We start from the raw sequence: 21,824 nt of genomic DNA on the forward strand, positions 1-21,824 counted from the left end.
TCCTGCACTAGCTGCCTACCTCTCTTACCCTTCCTGGAGTTAACCCATCTATGTGACTGTATCTGAGACTTTCCCCCCTTCCTATAACTGCCATCCATCACATACTGTTGTTGTTGCAAATTCCTCATCGCTTCTATCTGTCTCTCCAACTGATCCACTCGATCTGATAAGATTCACATCCAACAGCATTTATGGCAGATATAATCCGCAGTAACCCTTAAACTCTCTTTAAACTCCCACATCTGACAAGTAGTACATATCACTGCAAAGGCCATTTTTGCTCCTTCACAATCTACAGACCCAGAAAATAACACTCTACAAACAGTGCCCCAGGTTAAATTAATAGCTATGGCTTATATTAAGTTTAATCAGGAGACTTATCTCCAAAAACATATAATCAAGAAAGAATCCACTATACTCACTACTGCAGTCTCTCTCTTGGACAAACTTAAAACTACAATTAACTTAACTGATTCTGTGCTGTGAACTTCGACCAACAGTTCCTCCAAGATTAGTTGTGAATTTCACGGTTTGTTCAGTTCCTCTAAGATTAGTTGTGAAGGGTAAATTTGAAAAGGCATTGGCTGCCTGACATACTGAATTTTTCAAATTAATGTACCTATGTTAGAAAATTTGAGTTTATTATAAAGACTGTAAGTAGTTGAGCATTTAGAAACATATCATGCAATCAAGCTGTGTTAGCATGGCTTCATGACGAGGGAATCATGCCTGACAAATTTATTAGAATTCTTTGAGATGGTAAGATAGATAGATAGATAGTGGGGAACCAGATGATGTAACATTTAAATTTCCAAAAGTCATTCAATAAGGTACTGTTCATGATAAGAGTCCATTGTATTGGGGGTAATACAATTAGAGGATTGGGAGACAAATAGAAGACAGAGCATTAGGACAAAGGGGGCACTTTCAGATTAGTAACCTGTAATGACTTGAAGTGCACAGGGATCACTGCAGAAGCCAATATTATTTAACATGTACAACAATCAGCTGGATGAGGAAAGTGAATGTACAATTGCCAAGTTTACAGATGATACAAAAACAGCTAGAAAGGCAAATGATGAGGGTGATAGTATCTACAGAAGGATATAGCAGATTAAATGAGTGGTCAAACTGTTAGGTTATGCAGTTTAGCAGGAAGAACAGAAGAGCACAATATTATTTAAAACAAGGAAGACTGCAGTACAGATGGATTTGGGGGTCCTTACATGTTAGCTTTTTGTGATTTGTGCAAGTTTAGCAGAAAGTAGGGCAGACAAAAGGAATGCTGGCCATTATCTCGAAGTACAAAGGTAGGAAAAAATTAAAGGCGGCACATGTTAGACCACAGCTGAGAAACAGTGAACAGTTTGATCCCCTTATAGAAAGGGAAATTGTCTTACATTGGAGACAGTCAAGTGGAGTCTCCAACTTGATCTTGGGTATGAAGGAATTGTTTTTAAAAGGAGATAGGACCTGCACTCATGTGGAGATTACAGAAAGGAACATACCTTATTGAAACATAGCAGATTCTTGACAGGAGTGATGTGGAGTGGTTGTTTCCACTTGGGGAAGAGTCTAGGACCAGTGAGCATAACCTGAGTAAGGGGTCACCCATTTAAGACACAGTTGAAGAGGAATTTCTTCTCTTAAGAGGGTGGAGAATCTGAATTCTTTACTGCAGAAGGCTGTCGAAGTTGGGTTGTTAAGTACATTCAAGGCTGGGAGATAGATAGATTTTTAATCAGTAAGGGAATCAAACGTTATGGATAAGGCAAAGTGTAGTTGAGGATTATCAGATAAACCATGACCTCACTAAAAGGTGGAACAAACCCAATTAGCCAAATGACCTACTTCTGCTTATTAGTCTTATTTTACATGAATCTCTTTATCACTTATATTTTTCTTTAATTAGAGATAATTTAAAATTTAAACATCTTATAAAATTGGCCTTTATCAGTTTTCAGAGAAAATACCCATTAAAAGCATTTGAAGCAATATTTCAAAGCCATGGGCAACACTGACATAGCCATCCTTATTGCCTATTCTTAAATCCCCTGAAGGAGCTGGTAAGCTTGAACCCCTGGAGTCTATAGGGTGATAGACAGGGCATTCTAAAATTTGCCACAACAATATATTCATTGTATTTAAACAAAGGTAGTTTCCACAATGGTCTGTTAAAAGGATCACTGGTCTGAAACTCTTGCTATTTCCACAGATGCTGTCAGTCTTACTGAGTATTTTCACAATATTGCTGCCTTAATTCTTTTCAGTAATAACAGATTATGAAGCTGGGAGATGTGGACAGTTACCTTGGTGAATGACTGTACTGTAAATAGTACATACTGCAGCTACAGTGCCTAAAGTAGTCTAGCTGTATTGGGTGCAAATATAATGGACGGTTTGGTTCTCAATCAAATCAAACAAAATTCTTCTCACATAAGTTTGTGGAAATCTCAAAATCTCCCCTCAAAGTTGTGGATGTTATGTCAATTAAAATTTTCACAACTGAAACTGATAGAGTCTTATTAGGGACGGGAATCATGGTTTAGGGATCAAACGGAAACAAATGGGAGTTGAGTTAGCCATGAATTGATTAATAGTGAATGGGATTGGGGGAGTTACGTTATTTTGTTTCCTATGATCCAAGGCTCTGAAAAGCTTTCAATATTCAGGAGGTAGGAGTATACAGCTTCAATATGCTTGCAGCCACACTGATGGAATGGTTGGCCTAGTTGCGCTTTTGACTGATGATGATTTATACAATATTGGCTGTTAGGCACTTCGGTATAGTAGTGCCACTGAAGGTGAAGGGAATTCTGGGCTCTCTCTCATTTGTAATCATAAGTCCCTGACATTTACACGGATCCAGAATTACTCATCATCTTGTCAGCCCAAACCATGATTTTGTCCACATCCTGCAACAGTTTTGACTGGACTGCTTTGTTATTGGAGAAGTTGAACATGAAGGTGCACACTAAAACAAATAAACCAATATGCCTCACCACAGACCACTTGACAAAGGGGAGATCATTGATGAAGCACCGACAAAAGGAGCTCCTGGAGCGACCTCCTGGCATTGCAATAATTAGTCTCTGAAAATGATAAAGTCTTCCTGTTAGAAATGACCCAGCCACTGGTGGATCTTTCAAATGACTCCATTGGTTGAATTGTACTGGCATTCCTTGGTTGAACATTCTTAAAATACTAAGTTTGGTCTTATGGGCACATCTATATCAAGGATCCACACGTGACTATTTTGGGCTGCCACCACTTTTGTTGGAAGGTACAAGGTACTTACAACCAACTTTTTTCCCCTTCCTTTTTATTTGTCTGGAGGAGCACCCATGGTTAAGCCTACTGGCAGGCGGGTAAACAACATTTTCGTCTCTGCTGATCCAAAGGGTGGGTGGAAGATGCATTTCTCCTGTGAATGTTAAAATCTAGCTCTGATGTTTAATGAAACTAATTTGATGAGGTGGCAATCGATCAGTTATTTAAAAAAGTGTGACTAATTGGATAATTTATTTACTATAAAAATAAGAACAGATGACATCGGAACAGTAATAGATCATTTATCCCCTCAAGTTGTGTGTGGGAAATGGTGTTCCACTAACCTGATTTTTGTTTGAAGACATGACAAAGAAGATTGATGAACACAGAGCAATACTGTCTATATGGATTTCAAGTCGTTCTACAAGGTTCCACGTGATAGACTGGTCACCAAGATTGGATCACTTGGAATCCAGGGGGAAGCTAACCACTGGATACAAAATAGGCTTGAAGGTAGGAGACAGGGGGTGGTGATGGGAGGGTTGTTTTTCAGTCTAGAAGCCTGTGACCAGTCGTGTGCCACCAGGATCAGTGTTGGGTATGCTGCTTTTCATCAATAATTTGGATGTGAACATAGAAGATATGGTTCGTAAGTTAGCAGATGACACCAAAAATTGGAAGTGTAGTAGACAGTGAAAGTGGTTATCTCAGTGTACAAAGGAACTTGATCATGTAGGCCAATGGACCAAGGAGTGGCAGATAGACTTTAATTTAGATAAATGTGAGGGGTTACATTTTGGTAAAGCAAATCAGGGCAGGACTTACCATTAACTGCATAAGATCCTGGGAATGTTGTCAAACAGAGTGACCTAAATGTTCAGGTGCACTTTCAGTTCCTTGAAAGTGAAGTCACAGGTAGACAGGTTTGTGAAGACGATATTTGGCACACTTGCCTTCACTGGTCAGTACAGTGTGTATAGGATTGGGATGTTGTGGCTGTCCAGGACATTGGTGATGCCACTTTTAGAATGCAGTATTCAGTTCTCATCTTCCTGCTATTGGAAAGATGTTGTGAAACTTGAAAAAAAGTGTTCAGAAAGCATTGCTGGGATTGACGCTAAGGAGAGGCTGAATAAGCTGGGGCTTTTTGATCCCCAGAGCTTCTGGGACATGACCTTATAGAGGTTTATACAATCATGAGCAGAATAGATAGGATGAATAGCTAAGGTCTCTTCTCCCCCCCCTCCCAGGACAGGTGAGTGCAAAACTAGAAGACATATGTTAAGGTGAGAGGGAAAAGGTTTATAAAGGAGCTGAGGAGTAACTTTGTTTTTAAAAACACCAGAAGTAGTAGTGGAGATGGATACCATTACAAAATTTAAAAGGCATTTGGATGAGTACATGAATAGGAAAGGTTTTAAAGGGATGCTCAATGCTGGCAAATGGAATTAGATCAATTTAGGATAACTGGTCGGCATGGACTAGCTGGTCTGAAGGGTCTGTTTCCATACTGTAAAACTAAGTAATTCCACCATTAAATAAGGTCATGGCTGATCTATGACCAAACTCCACATATTTGTCTGTGCCCCTTATACCTTAAAACATTTGGTTAACTAAAATCTATCCTCTAATTTGAAAATTAACAACTGATCCGGCATAAATTCACATCTGCAGAAGTTTGGAACTTCTCTCTCCTATCAGAAGGATGTCGTAAAACTTGAAAGGGTATAGAAAGGATTTCCAAGGATGTTGCCAGGGTTGGAGGGTTTGAACTATAGGGAGAGGCTGAATAGGCAGGGGCTGTTTTCCCCTGGAGCATCAGAGGCTGAGTGGTGACCTTGTAGAGGTTTATAACATCACGATGGGCATGGATAGGGTAAATAGACAAGGTATTTTCCCTAGGGTGGGGAGTCCAGAAGTAGAAGGCATAGGTTTAGGGGAGAGGGAAAACATTTAAAGGGACTTAAGGGGCAATGTTTTCACACAAAGGGTAGTGCACGTTCGGAATGAGCTGCCAGAGGAAGTGGTGGAGACTGGTACAGCAACAACATTTATAAAGGCATTTGGATGGGTATATAAATAGAAAGGCTTGAGAGGGATATGGGCCAAGTGCTGGAAAATGGAACTAAATTAATTTAGGATATCTGGTCGGCATGGATGAATTGGACTGAAGGGTTTGTTTCTGTGCTGTACATCTCTATGACTGTATGATGTCATGTGAAGATATGTTTCATTTCCTGACTCCCGAAAAGCCCAACTGTTTTTAGATCATTTCCCCCAGTTCTAAACTCCCCAAACAGTGGAAATTGAGAGAAGCTACCATATCTGTTCTCCCGATTATCTCAGAACCTTCAATCACATCACTCACTATTTTAATTCCAGTGGATAGTTTGTGTAATCTTTGTAATTTAACCCTTGTAGTACAGATTACATTCTGGCAAACAAACCATTTCACTACCTCCAAAGCCATTATGTTTCTCTTTTAACATGTTGCCTACTCCAGGTGTGGTCTAACCAGAGTATTGTATAGCTGAAGCATGGCTTCTGCCCCCTTCTATTGAGTCAGTCCATCTTCTTGGCTATCTTATTAGTTCTAATCCCTGCCCTTTTCCAGTAACAATTAAATGAATTAACAATCAGAGTCAGAATCGTTCAGCACAGAAACAAATCCTTTGGCCCAACTTGTCCATACCAACCAGGTTTCCTATACTGAACCAGTGCCATTTGCCTGCATTCGGTCCATGTCCCTCCAAATCTCTCTCATTCATGTTCCTGTCCAAATATCTTTTAAATGTTCTGATTGCACCCACCTCTACCTCTTCTTCTGGCAACTTGTTCCATATAGTCACCACCCTCTATATGAAAATGTCGCCTCTAACGAGGTTACCATGGATGAGATCATAAAACAACTTCAAGAGTGACAATTCCTTACTATCTAAAACACACACACACTATGCTTACTGAAGCTTTCCAGAAGCCATCACAGCCAGTCTATTTACAGTAAACTATTTAAAAGGATTTTGTTAGTGTGCAAGGAAATTGAAAGATTTCAATACATGGTGGGGTCTTTTTCAAATCAAAATCAATTGAAGTCTTTAATTGATTGAATTAAGTCAATTAATTGAATCAAAATATAGAAATGAATTTAGTAGTTACATTGTCCCACCACCTCCATTTTCTCATGGATCATAAGTGCATGAGAAGACTTTCACAGAAAGCATTTTATTTAACAGATGCATCATGGAGACAGTGAATATTTTATATGTAAAACTAACAAACAAATGCATCAAAGTATCAAAAAAATGATCTAAAATCACAATTATTTTATTTAGGGCAGAATGGAATTCAAGCAATGGCATAATGTATTAATTCTGCAACTTTAAATTGGCTAAATAAGGATTTACACACTCAAATCTTCAAACAATGAATTCTCAATCACTGATGCATACTTCCTTATAGCTGCTTGAAGAGCCTGGGAGCAGGAAACATGTTTGCACCCAGTCAAGAAATGATTTATAGCACACAGGAGATGAGTGGGGGAAGAAAAACCTGAATTCTGTTTTATAAACAAGAGATAAGAAAATTGAACCAAAGGGAACAGGCAGCCATATCATTACTTATTATGTTGAAAAAAATAAAGTCTTCACAACAATTTGCAAAACACTCCATTTCTGTGCTATCTTAAAGGGAAACAGTTCATACACACAGTGAAATGTCTGAGTATTCAAAGCTCTCAGATCACCATTTTGAATGTAACATGTCACTGAATTTCAGCTTCACCTTAAATTCATTTTAATTACTGTCTCTCGTCTTACACTCATCAAAAGAAAAAGCCAAAAGTTATGAAACAAATAGTTTTCAATTCCTTACGATCATATCCATTACAGATTTGCTGGCTCTTTTTACTGGGCAACAGTAATATTTCATAAATTTTTTGAGTCAAAGCATCTGGTGAAGAGAACTCACATTTCTGCACGGTGTACATGAAAGTCTAAGGTTATGGCTGAGAGCAGTCCATTTACTTCTATTCCAGTTAATATCTGTTCTGAACAACAAAGCCAAGAGGTAAAGTACTTGGTGGTGGTGTAGCTACAGAAAAATGCAGCAATCAGATCATCTTTTACTCTCCAATAGACCTTTGTGACAATAACTTTAACGATGTCACAGGAGCTTCCTTATGACCTTCACAAAGCAACCTAACTACAAAATCAGTGATGTGAACAAAAAGAATTTTTTTAACAGTCCAGTGACTGTATATATTTCAAGCACAAACATTAAAATGGAGGAATGGTAGTCACAGCTGTTCCTATGTGAGCTTCCAATATTAATGTGGAGAAATCAGACAGAATTTGGATATCTCGCCTTACAACTTTATCTGTATATCTGTAGGCAAAACCCAGAAAAATACACCGCTGCACTCTCAGTCAGATAACAATTTTGTAAAATTCCTACAACACAAAAATGAAAAAAATTATGCTGGAAATAGTTAAGTCAATGATAACCCAGGAATGCAGGCTCAGTTGCACTGCTTCCAGGTAAAATGAATCTGATCAGAATCAAGCAGCTCCCAATTAATATCTCAATGATGTAGGTTGACACCAAGTGACAATCTCACATCCTTGCAAGCTTATTATTTTGACACTGAACGAAACAGAGCACTTCCCTGGTTCTATATTGATGGGTAACCCCACACTCGATGTCAAATATATATTGCCATTTTCCATACCAAAGTAGCTTTAAATTGGCATAACATTTGCTTCTGGCATGGTAGAAAAACTTTGGTTGCATGTTACACAGCTTTAGTGCAAATTTTCTTGCCAAGATCATTACTTATACTAACTTGGCAAAATTATCAACAGTTCTTAACCTTTTAAAAAGTAAGGAAGAGCAAAGGAAAAAATGTATCTGTTCGTTTTCCTTCTGATAATTGTTCCAGTCGAAAGAGTATCATTTCACATCAAAACAGTGATCTCCATTATGGAACAGATAATATAGACTTAATGATGCAAAAGGAATTTTTGATTGGAATGATTGGCACAGGCTTGGAGGGCCAAAGAACCTGTTCCTGGGCTGTAAATTTTCTTTGTTCTTTAATATCATTAAGTAACAAGGAAACAGAGCTTGGAAAATTGCTACAGGCTTCTTTCTCAAAAATGATCAGCCATCTCAAATGCAATAAGGAAAGCTACTGTCACTGACCAGCATGAACAATAGTTATACTTTCAATTCCAACATCTACTGTATCATCAGCAATAACACAGCAATTCCATCCAACTAACTAATTATAATCAAAGTTTCCCCCTTTTCTCTCTTCCCAATTTGACTAAAAAGCTTGCTCAATTTTTTAGTTCTGATGAAGGGTTAGACCACAAACATTCATCTGTACTTAACAGATGTTGACAGTCATACAGATATGGTGAATTTCAAGAATTTCTAATTAATGTCTACAGAGGCAGATAGCATGTAGACTTGAAGACTTACCAAGTTATAACTTTGATCAAACTAAATAATTAATTCTATTAATAGGGCAATGTTTGACTGGAAACTTTGTTTGTGAACACATTGTCCAGTCCAGTAGATATTGTACTCCCAATCAAAAGTCCAAAAAAAACCCACATACCTTCTATCGTCAATTATTAGTAGTCATTTGAGCTATAAAATGTACATATGAATAAGAATAATGTAAGTAACTTTGGTTTTACACAAAGAATAAAATGTTAAACACAAAAACATTGAACACCAAAGAGTTTTGCAAATAGTATTCCCTCCAAACAATTCTCTTCTACAACCATTCTTAATTGCTACTTTGAAAAAGTGAGGACTGCAGATGCTGGAGTAATAAAGTTGAAAAATGTGGTGCTGGAAAAACACAGCAGGCCAGGCAGCATCCAAGGAGCAGGAGAATCGATGTTTCGGGCATAAGCCCTTCTTCAGGAATTCCAGCACCACATTAATAGCTACTTTGTACCACATATGACTATTCTGGGGCATAAGCCCTTCTTCAGGAATTCCTGAAGAAGGGCTTATGCCTGAAATGTCAATTCTCCTGCTCCTCGGATGCTGTCTGGCCTGCTGTTTTTCCAGCACCACATTAATAGCTACTTTGTACCACATATGACTATTCTGGTTCCAGGACACCTCCCATTTCCCACATCACCTTCCCATATAATTGCAGAAGGTGCAACACCTGCCCCTTCACCTACTCCCTGCTCACCATCCAATGGCCTAAACACTGTTTCCAGGTGAACAAAGTTAGAAATCACACAAGACTAAAGTTATAGCCTAACAGGTTTATTTGCAAGTACTAGTTTTCAGAGTTCCACTCCTTCATCAGGTAGCTTCCCAGATGAAGCAGCATTTCACCCATACCTCCTCCAATCTCGTGCATTGTATTTACTGCACCCAACGTGGCCTATTCTACACTGCAGAAACTAAACGCAGACTGGGTGACCACTTTGCAAAACCCCTCCAGTCAATGCACAAGCATGACCCCGACGTTCCCACAGCCGATCATTTTAACATAGCATCTTTCTCACACATCCATTTGTCTGTCCTTGAGGGTTACTCTGAAATGTTGACTTCTCCACCTCCTCATGATGCATGGCTTGCGGTGTTCTTCCAGCTTCCTGCCTGTCTACTTTGGATTCCAGCATCTACAAATTTTTTGTCCCTAACATGCTGCAATACTCCAGTGAATCACAGCGCAAACTGGAAGAGCAATATCTCATCTTCAAACTCGACTGTTTATAATCTTCTGACTCAATATGGAGTTCAGCACCTTCAAATTGTGAACCCATTCCTTCCCTTTCTTTTAGCTTTGCTTGTTACATTCTTTGTCATCTTCTCTCCCCTTCCCCCACCCCAGTGGGACTATGTTCTTTCCAGTCTGGCAGTTGGATACACCATTATTCTGACCTTTTCACATTCTAATCACTTAATCTGAACTATCAACATCCTCCACCCTACGCACCCCGACACTAGTACCACACACACACACACACCTCTGATAGCACTTTAGACTCAAGACATTAACTTGCTTTCTCTCCATGGATGGTGCCTGACCCACTGTGATCTCCAGCATCTGTTGTTTTCAGTTCTGGTTCCACATAGCTCTCCAAACCTAAGGCCTCCATGCTGGGAGTATGATTCCACACACACCCAAGGTAGTACCTCTGGCATCTTAACCAAATGGTTATCCTTCATATGTGAATATACTCAACACATGTTAGCAGGTCACTGAATGAAAGAATATTGTAGCTGAGCTTGGACTTGTCCTTGCCTGACATCAACACTGTTGCACATTTCAGCAGGTGTCATAAAATATTAAGATAGATGAAATCTAAGTGCTCCCCCTCTCCACTACTTGGAATGTAAATGCCTTACAAAGACACAGGAAGTCTACCACAGTGATACCATGAGTGAGAGATTTCAGTTATGTGCAGAATTTGGAACTGCCAGGATTTTTTCCCTGAGAACTAAAGGAGGTTATGGTGATATTCAACAAAGTAATTCAAAATTGTAACAACTTTGGAGTAAATAAGGGGACACTTGCTATTGGAAGGTAGTTTGATATCCAAAGAATACAAACTTAAAATATTTGATAAATGAACCAGACAGGAGATATTTTTTTAAAATGCAGCAAGTAATGGCCTGCAAGGAACTGCATAAATAGGGTGTCCAAAGAACATTAAGGGATGACTTTCTACAATGAATTGGTTACAAAGGATATAGTGTTTTGAATGGTTCAGAAGGAATGTGCTGGTAATTAAGCCACACTACTCCACCAGTCTCACCATTAGGAAAAATGCTTTGATTTAAATACAAAATGGAAAACTGTTTCCCTTTCGTACTGCTGTCTTGAATAAGAGACTTTCACCAGGTTTCTTTAATGGGCTTAAAGATAATCAGTTTATTCTAAAATAAGACATTTATAAAAACAAATGCTAAAAACTTGGTTAACATCTAAAATATAATCTGGAATTAGAACTATTCCCCTTTTTAATCCCAACAGAAATAAAGACAACAAAGGCTCTGCAGAGATGTTATTTAAAAAGGACAAAGGGTAAACACTTTTACTGGTCAATGGTCTGGAAAAACAAAGAATCGAATTTGATGAATCCTCACAGTCCACCAGATTTCTTGTAAACAGAACAGAATTACTGAGTCATACATCAACCTTCGAAACAAGCTTCAACATTGATGGAAATCAAACTAGTTCCTATCTTTGGAAAGTTATCACAGTTTAGTTTCTCAGGGTTTCTAAAACTTTCAAAACACTGACACGTGGAAACGTCAACTTCCCAATTACTTAATTGAGGGAGGGTGTGAGAGTCACAGAGTCATTGACATGTACAGTACAGAAACAGACTCTTCGGTCCAACTTGTCCATGCTGACAGATATCCTAAATTAATCTAGTCCCATTTGCCAGCACTTGGCCGATATCCCTCTAAACCCTTCCTCTTCATATACTCATCCAGATGCCTTTTAAAATGTTGTAATTGTACCAGCCTCCACCACTTCCTCTGGCAGTTCATTCCATACACGCAACACCCTTGGCATGAAACAGTTGCCCCTCAGGTCCCTTTTAAATCCTTCCCCTCACATTAAGCCTATTGATTAGTCTGGATCACATTGGCATTATTAGGGAAGATGTGTTGGGTAGGCTAGAGGTTATTAAGGTGGAGAAATCCCCAGGACCGGATGGAATCTATCCCAGGTTGCTGAGGGAGGCGAGAATGGAAATAGCTGGGACCCTGACAGAGATCTTTGTGGCATCCTTAAATACAGATGAGGTGCTGGAGCACTGGAAGGTTGCTCATGTTGTCCCCCTGTACAAGATTAGTAGGGATATTCCGGGAAACTACAGACCACTGAGCTTGACGTCGGTGGTGGGAAAGTTGCTGGAGTGGGTACTGAGGGATAGGATCTATTTATATTTAGAAAAAAATGGGCTTATCAGTGATAGGCAACATGGTTTTGTGCAGGGGAGATTGTACCTTACCAACTTAATAGAGTTCTTCGAGGAAGTGACCAAGTTGATGGATGAAGGAAGGGCTGTTGATGTCATATACATGGACTTTATTAAGGCGTTTGATAAGGTTCCTCATGGTATACTAATGGAGAAAGTGAAGTCACATGATGTGTAGGGTGTTCTAGCTAGATGGATAAAGAACTGGTTGAGCAACAGGAGACAATAGACAATAGGTGCAGGAGTAGGCCATTCTGCCCTTCGAGCTTGCACCACCATTCAACATGATCATGGCTGATCATCCTTAATCAGTATCCTGTTCCGGCCTTCTCTCCATAACCCTAGATTCCACAATCCTTGAGAGCTCTATCCAATTCTTTCTTAAATGAATCCAGAAACTGGGCCTCCACTGCCCTCTGGGGCAGAGCATTCCACACAGCCACCACTCTCTGGGTGAAGAAGTTTCTCCTCATCTCTGTCCTAAATGGTCTACCCCGTAATTTTAAGCTGTGTCCTCTGGTTCAGCACTCACCCATCATCAGAAACATGTTTCCTGCCTCCAGAGTGTCCAATCCTTTAATAATCTTATATGTCTCAATCAGATCCCCTCTCAGTCTTCTAAACTCAAGGGTATACAAGCCCAGTTGCTCCAGTCTTTCAGGGTAAGGTCATCCCGCCATTCCAGGAATTGACCTCGTGAACCTACGCTGCACTTCTTCAATAGCCAGAATGTCTTTCCTCAAATTTGGAGACCAGAATTGCACACAGTACTCCAGGTGTGGTCTCACCAAGGCCCTGTACAGCTGCAGAAGAACCTCTTTGCTTCTATACTCAATTCCTCTTGTTATGAAGGCCAGCATGCTATTAGCCTTCTTCACTATCTGCTGTACCTGCATGCTTACCTTCATTGACTGGTGTACAAGAACACCCAGATCTCTCTGTACTGCCCCTTTACTTAAATGGATTCCATTTAGGTAGTAATCTGCCTTTCTGTTCTTGCCACCAAAGTGGATAACCATACATTTATCCACATTAAACTGCATCTGCCATGCATCTGCCCACTCACCTAACTTGTCCAGGTCACCTTGTAATCTCCTAGACAGAGTAGCAGTTGAAGAGGGTTTCTCGAAATGGAGAAAGATGACTAGTGGTGTTCCACAGGGGGTCAGTATTGGGGCCATTGTTGTTTATAATATACATAAATGATCTGGAAGAGGGCACTGTTGGTATGATCAGCAAGTTTGCAGATGACACGAAGATTGGTGGTGTAGCAGAAAGCATAGGGGACTGTCAGAGAATACGGGAGGATATAGATAGACTGAAGATTTGGGCGGAAAAGTGGCAGATGGTTTTCAAACCAGACAAATGTGAGGTGATGCATTTAGGCAAGTCTAATTCTAGAGCGAATTATACAATGAACAGAAGAGACTTGGGGAAAAAGATGGGCAGAAGACCTGGGAGTGCAGGTCCATTGTACCCTGAAGGTTGTTGCACAGGTGGATAGAGTGGTCAAGGCATATATTATGCTTGCCTTCATTGGACGGGGTGTTGAGTATAAGAGCTGGCAAGTCATGTTAAAATTGAACAGGATGTTGGTTCGGCCACATTTGGAATACTGTGTACAGTTCTGGTCGCCACATTACCAAAAGGATGTGGACGCTTTGGAGAGAGTGCAGAGAAAGTTTATGAGAATGTTGCCTGGTGTGGAATGTGCTAGCTTTGAAGAGAGGTTGAGTAGGTTAGGTTTATTTTCATTAGAAAAAAAAGGAGATCGAGGGGGGGATCTAATTGAGGTTTACAAAATCATGAAGGGTATCGACAGGGTGGATAGAGACCAGCTTTTTCCCAGGGTGAAGGATTCCATAACGAGAGGTGGCATGTTTAAGGGGGGGGTGGGGTCCACGTGGCAAGTACTTCACACAGAGGATGTTGGGCGTCTGGAACGCATTGCCAGCAGAGGTGGTAGAGGCAGGCACAGTAGATTCATTTAAGATGCGTCTGGACAGATGCATGAGTAGGTGGGGAGCAGAGGGATACAGATGCTAAGGAATTGACCAACATTTTTAGAGTGAGTATATTTGGATCGGCTTAGGCTTGGAGGCCCGAAGGGCCTGTTCCTGGGCTGTAAATTGTCTTTGTTCCTTGTTCTTTGTCTCTTCTATGCCCTCTCGTTCTCAAGTCCCCAAACCAGGGAAAAGGCCTTGTTTATTTACCTTATCCATGCCCCTCATGATTTTATAAACCTCTTATAAGGTCACCCTTCAGCCTCTGACTCTCCTGGGAAAACAGTCTCAGCCTATTCAGCCTCTCCCAATAGCTCAAACCCTCCAACCCCGGCAACATCCTTGTAAATCTTTTCTGAACCCTTTCAAGTTTCACAACATCCTTCCTGTAGGGAGTCCAGAATTGCACACAATATTCCAAAAGTGGCCTAATCAATGTCCTGTACAGCCGCAACATGATCTCCCAACTCCTATATTCAATGCTCTGACCAATAAAGGAAAGCATACCAAACGCTTTCTTCACTATCCTATCTACCTGCGCCTCTACTTTGAAGGAACTATAAACCTGCACTCCAAGATCTCTTTGTTCAGCAACACTCCCCAGGATCTTACCATTAAGTCAAAGAATCTTGCAGTTTTACTGCAAACTTCAGACGTGTATATCTATCTGGATAACTTTACAGTTTTAAAACAGAAACTAAGTCCAGAAAGGACGCTGGACAACCATCACAAAGGCCCCATTGCCTCTTCCAAAGCCAGGTTTTACAAAAATTAGGAGCAATAAAACTCTTCATCTCCCCAAAAGCTTTGCATGGCTGTTTATCCAAGTCACTTGACTTTCTATTTATCAGATGGTACACAACCCACATTAAACTGCTGACTTCTTTGTCTACCATGAGTTCCTTTCTATCTTGATACAAGCCCTGTTCATTCCAAAAAATGTCCAAACAGTTCAACATATCTTCAAGCTCTTTACATTATCCATACAGCAGAGGAGCTAAGTGGTCTCCTTGTGTGTTACGCTGGACAAAGTTAATTGAAGGTCATTGAGAACAACTATAGCAACAGAAATAAAAAGCTTCCATTTAACTGCTTCCTATCTTCGATGGTTCTGTTTATCTGAAAGACATGCAGATCTTATTTTAAGTAAGTTCCAAAATTTGAGAAAGTAAAAGCTAAAGGGCCAAAATACAGCGTAAACCCCAAGATGAATTAGTTGTACCAATATGAAGTCTCAGAAATCTAAAAATGGGAGAAGTAGAAGAGTCAGCAAGATAAACCAGAAGGGTTCATTTGTTCCAAAGTCCTGGGAAAAGAATGAGTATGAATGTGATTGCATGGAGTTTAGATTTATAGTGAGGGCACAGAAAAGCAAAATAGCATGTTGGATGGTATTCTTGAAGCTTGAAACGACTTTAAAATTAAAGTGCAGAGGAGCACTCAATCATAATTAGACTTTCAAAGGAAAGAAAATGCATTTAAAATCCTGAAATTCAGCGTGCACTTCTTTTCCGTCTTAAGTACCAACTTCCAGTCTATTCTGTCAAGCCTTGTGACCTCAATCAGAGCAATTCTAAGGCAGTAAAGGGGAATCAAAATGGTGGATACCAGACTTAACATGCATTCTTTTTCTGCAATCCTTAAAAGCGAAGATATGGTGGCATTAAAAAAAATAAACATTTCTCCTTTTGAGAATCTGTCATCTAAAATTCTGAGTTATAAAACACCAGTTATAAAATCCAGAGCAAACATGTTGCTACTTCACACCAAAGTGACTCTACTTCCAATCTCAGAGGAACAGCAACTCCAGTAGTGTGGCATTTTCCACTTTCTACACTATCTATTTTTATGCCTGCGGGACCGATATTGCCAGTGTTTCATCCATAATTGGATAAAGTGCAAGAGTACAAGTTTTTGTGAACTAAATACCAGGTTAAGAATCCATATAACTGGTTGATAGAAGATTTTCAATTAATCAGTCTGGAATGGATTTCATTAACATACATACACAAATATACTTCACTGTTGGCACATAATTTTGAAGGATAAGTTGTTCGAGGTGTTTAAAGTATTCAAAATATTGAGAAGGTAAATATTAAGAAATAATTTCAAGAATAAAAAAACACATTCTTTAAATGAGAACTAGCTACTCAAACAAAATTAAGAATAATTTTTTTCATACAAAAATAAATAAATCTGCAACTCTCTCCACAAAAGACAGTGAATGGTAAGAAAATGGAGGCTTTCCATCCTGAGCCCGTTACATCATTGTTATGGAAGGCTAATAAGTGATATGGAGGTAGGATGCAGTAATGATTTCACTGCAATGATGGAGCTGGTTCAAGTATGTATGTTCTGTGCTTACGAATGTAAGCACTGGAAGGGAGAGTGTGCAAAATACAGCCCTTAAAATTATCATATTACACTAAGGTTGTAGTTTGTATTGAAAATATTCACCTTTCACTTTTAAAAGTAGAAGCAACAATTAATGCATACTAAATTTAATTCCAGAATTGGAGTCATCATGCAAACTGGACAGTGAATAAAGACACACCCTTACAATTGACTCAGACATAGCAGCTGTACAAATTGATCCAGAGTGTAAATCTGAATTCACTATTTCAATTGGTGTTCCTCACTTCACTGACTGCAATCACTATTTACATGGTGGGATCCATCACTAGCAGCGTATGTTCAACATTGGTTACCAAGAATGAAGCAGGTGGATTATTTTTATGATTGTGCCATGATAAAAGTGAGAGGGAAACCTTATTTGCCAAGGCAAGCCGAACAAACAGTAGTTTTCTTCTGAATGATTCCAAATCAAATCCGAATTTATCTTTGAACACAAATTAACAAACGCCAACATGTATAAACATCCACTGAGATGTATGATCACACAACACTTGAGCAACAGAGGGGCCCATGATTTGAGCCTCTACTGACATCATGAAATATTTCAGCTATTTCTTGATTTAATCTGAATTAGTTGATTTACATGATTTAGTCTATATGATGAAAATGAAGACTACTGTTCTCAGTAATATTTGAGGGAAAAAATCTATTTCTTCTGCAGAGAAAGATCAGTATCTAGCATTTTCCAGGGATTCAAAAACTGCTCAGACATGGTGGGTTACCCTGACAGTGCTAGATAACTAACTCAAAACTACTGGAACTAGTCTCTCGCTGGATAGATGGTACAGAAATAATAAAAAGGTAACTGTGACTATAAATAATTACTGCTTTTTCCAAATGTGGAAATACAATGGCTACACACACATCCTGCACCATCCTATCCAAATGCCACTGTAGGATGGTTCCAGAGCACAGCGCTCTGGGTGATAATTTCATGTGTGCAAGGGATTTAACAATATGGGGTTTTATTTCGTGAAACACATCCACCTTTAACTCTGTCATCTAATATACTGCAAATTAAATCACCAGAGCTTTAACTCCAACTTAAGGCCTGGACTTTTAAAATCCAAGATGCATTACCTCATGTAATCATTTTAGGAATGTCTACCTACTCATCTTAAACAAAAAGCAAAAAATCAATCCCGCGGGCGTTTACTTTTTTTAAAAAAAAGAGAAAAATCACTAACATGTGGCATATTTTTAAACTGCAATCTTTTATTTTATCTTGACCATTATTACCAACGTCACTCTTCAGAATACAAAAAAAACTTAAGAAAAAAATGGCACCTGATTTCTGCAGCAATACATCTCCCCGACTCAGTAACGTTACATGCACATTCCTTTTTTTAAAAAAAACTCAGTAGAAAGGTTGGAGCAAGTTACATGGAACCGTTTGAAGATTTGCAAAGAGTAGAAGCAGGGGACATATTGGGAGATCCATCGGATTGTCAAAAAAAGAAAGTGTTTCTGCTTTGACACAATTTATCCAATCTCCGCCCCTAGTAAGGAGCAGGGCAATACATTTTAAACAGGGGCCCCACCGAGGATGAGCGGAAGATCATTTAGAGAGAGAAAAAAAATCAATAATCCCAAGGCAAAAATGGAAGGTTAGGAGCCTTTTTCCTCTTCTTTCTTTCTTTAGTCAGTAACCCCAATCCGATCCCTCATTCACACTCCAAAAACATAAAAAACAAGAATATGTTATATTGATTTTTAATGCCCGCCCCCTCTTTTTTTCCTCTCTCTCCACCCCACCACCTTTCGTTCAATTTGGTCAAATCGACATTAAATCCAAAGTCCCTCAGAAGCATTGAACAGCGCCACCAACAACAGTCAGTCAATGCAAACAATCCCAGCGTCGGTAAATCTTTCACCGTGTGCAAAAAAAAAGGAGAGAAAATAAATACAAAGCCGGAATGCATCCGAAAATGCACCCAACTTTTTTTTTAAAACAAACGTCTTCAACATCCAAATCAAAGCGGAGTGAAAATACCACGCCAAAAGAAAATAAATTTGTTGCGGGGCGGGGGTGGTGGGAGCGACAGCTCTCCAGACCTCGCACCAATGGCGCGGAACACGGAACATGAATTTGCGAGAGAGAGAAAAGCAGCGACCATTAGTCCAGCCATAACTTAATATAAAGCCAGCTAAAGATGTCACCCAGCACCTCTCTCAAAGCCAAGGGCAGCCAACAGTGCCTTAACACTTCAAACCTCCTCCCCAATCATCATTACTAAAGAGTTACATTAATCATCTTGGAATTCAACATAGAAAATTAATCAACGTTACATTGTTTCTTTTTGTCCCTTCTGGTTGCAAAAAGTATCTTACAATGTCGGAATTTGGCTTCGCAGACACAGATCTCTCATTTTGTCTCTTATCCCTATTTGGAAATGGGGGGGGGGTGAAGAAAAAAAAAGTCCCGACTCGGTCCAATAAAGTTATTTTGGAAACTATCGATGATATTACTCTTGTGCGGCTATACTGTGTGAAAAAGGTTTGAAACAAAAATAATGTTGGATGTTCTCTCCCCACACCATTCTCTTTAAAAATTGCTGGCAATTATCAGTATCTTTTAGCCACGGTTGACGCGACAGCATGGGCGGAATCCAGCCCAAAGCAAAAGGGAATAGACTCGTCATCTTTCCCCACGCTGCTAATTTACAGCACATAAGACAAAATAAAATCTAAATTAAGTTGCAGTGAAGCAAGATTTTAAATAGCTCGAATTCTTCAAATTTAACGAAGATGAGAATTTCATACATGCGTTCTTTTTCTTTAAATAAAAACTCACCAATCTAAATCTAGGGACGATGTTGACAAGCCCTGTCCGAAGCGATTATCAGAAGATCTGATGTTACTTGTGTTTTAGAAACAACAGAGCCAGTCTATTTTATAATATCAAACAGCCCAGGCGATCGCTGTTTGCAAACGTTCCGTTGCCCTTCCCACCTGACAGCAGAGCTTTCTGATCAGAGGAGGTGGTAGGGTAATGGGGGGGGGGTGGAGTTGGTGGTTGGAAATCAGCCGTGTGTTATCACCAAGATTTAAACACAACCACAGAAGACTTGGGGTTAACAACTTTGCAATGGCTAATAGGCTCAGTGTGATTGGATGGCGAGTGTCACCAATCACCTGTAGAGAGCTCATGGCTGCTGAGCTCACTTTCAATGGCAGAAGTTGAGGTTTTTGGAACAAATATCCGCCAATAATCCAGCTTTCATAGAGAGTGCTATCCTTTCCTTCGCACTGTATCTTCTTATAAAATCTCCTGCTGGTACGGTATTGCTTTTGTCTTAATCATTTCTTTAGCCACACCCTCCCCAGATCAGTCGATTTTTATGATGCAATAATATTCACAGGAATTTTTTTTAAAGTATTTTTGTTTAGAAATATCATGTAACGTTTCTTTTGTTGTGTTTTGCAAGAAGCACGTGTCGCTCTTTTAAGCTTTTTTAAATTTATCTTTACGGCAAAAAAAGGCTAACCGGCAGGGTGAACAGTTTGGATTGAACTACGTTACAAAGAGGGTGGCGACTGTGTGGAATGAATGTTCAGGCAATGAAGAGAGTATGAATTTTTTTGTGAGAGCATTATATAGACATTTGTGAGTAGTTGGCGATTGAAAAGTACCATCTTTGGGCTGCATTTTTTTTTCTCGTCATGTGCTTTACTGCCTTCTAGAATGCATATAAAATCTGCATTTCAAGATTATTTATTTTGGTTAAAGTCGATCAGGAGATGAGATATTAAGCTTGAAAACCAGGCTTTTGGAGACGATCTTTCAAGTTCTTGCAAATAGTTAATACATATTGTGTTCTGAAAGTGAGCCCAGATTGTTAAATAAAACGACATACTGATATTATATCAGTATAAATATAGGTTTCCCCTATTGTATAGGCCTCACCCAACTGAGACCTTTTCTTCATGAATAACATGTTAAAATGCCTGCAAACTGTGTGTTTTTAAAAAACAAATTGAAAGGTTTAATTTAATGGTAAAGTACTAGATGTATACAGTAAACAAATTGTTTCTTGCTGACAGTGTTAATAAATCAAAGTTCAACCCTGCTTATCCACCCAATTGTTAAAGATGAGGGGTATTGTGTCAAGTGTATTATTCGGGATTGCATTCAAAGGAACCCTGGACCTGGAAATACTGAGAAGATGACGAGAGTGTAGTGCTGGAAAAGCACAGCAAGTCAGGCAGCATCAAGGAGCAGGAAAGTCGACATTTTGGGCAAAAGCCCTTTATCAGAACTGAGAAGATGGTCTAGTTTACTGGTGTATATTCTCCTAATGTAAGCATGGAGATGGATGGGTGGTAGACTCCGACCACAGGAGCACTAGAGAGGGGCTGGAGTCCCTTTTCTTAAAAAAAAATCATTTATGCAAGATAGTGTCACTGTCTAACACATCATTTATTGCCCATCCCTAATTTCTCGGGAGTGGATGGTGGTAAACCGCTTTCTTGAAGCGTTGCTGTCCATCTGGAGTAGATACAGTCACGGTGCTCAAATAAAAACAAAAATTGCTTGAAAAGCTCAGCAGGTCTGGCAGCATCTGTGGAGAGAAATGAGCATTAACGTTTCAGGAGCAATGACACTTCCTAAGAACCGATGGTAGCTAGGAAAATGTCAGTTTTTATGCAGAATATAGGGTGGGTGGAGTAAGTAAGGAATAAATGATAGATGGGGCTAGGGCCCAAAGAGAGAAAATAGTTGGACAGAAAAAGGAGTGGATAACAATCTGGCAAGGAGGGTGAATAGCTGTTTATAGAGACTGTTAGTGGCTGACAATGAGTTGTGTGTAATAGTAGACTATATGATAACAAAGCCTGATGTGTAGGGGTGGGAGCTAGTAAATAGGAGAAAGGTCAAGCTCTAAAGTTATTGAACTCGATATTGAGTCCACAAGGCTGCAGGGAACCTGGAAGAACAACACCTGATTTTCCATTTGGGGGCCCTGCAGCCATCTGGATTCAAGATCGAGTTTAATAACTTTAGGGTATTAACTTTCCTATGTCCTAGCCCCCATCCCCACACACCAGGCCTTGTTATCACACAGGGTAAAAAAACAAGGACTGCAGGTACTGGAAACCAGAGTCTAGATTAGAGTGGTGCTGAAAAAGCACAGCAGGTCAGGCAGCATCCGAGGAGCCCTCCTGA

At 39.6% G+C, this 21,824-nt stretch overlaps 1 protein-coding gene across 1 annotated transcript in view; it reads right to left on the reverse strand.

Moving 5' to 3' along the window:
• Positions 1-19,576, reverse strand: part of LOC122550081 (enhancer of polycomb homolog 1-like) — a 250,940-nt gene extending 231,364 nt beyond the window's left edge. Inside the window, exon 1 of the mRNA XM_043690607.1 lies at positions 19,452-19,576. The gene's annotated coding sequence lies outside the window, so the exon portion shown is untranslated. The remainder of the gene's footprint in view (positions 1-19,451) is intronic.
• Positions 19,577-21,824: the final 2,248 nt, after the last annotated feature.

The sequence above is a fragment of the Chiloscyllium plagiosum genome, chromosome 5, assembly GCF_004010195.1.
Source record: "Chiloscyllium plagiosum isolate BGI_BamShark_2017 chromosome 5, ASM401019v2, whole genome shotgun sequence".
NCBI lineage: Eukaryota > Metazoa > Chordata > Chondrichthyes > Orectolobiformes > Hemiscylliidae > Chiloscyllium > Chiloscyllium plagiosum.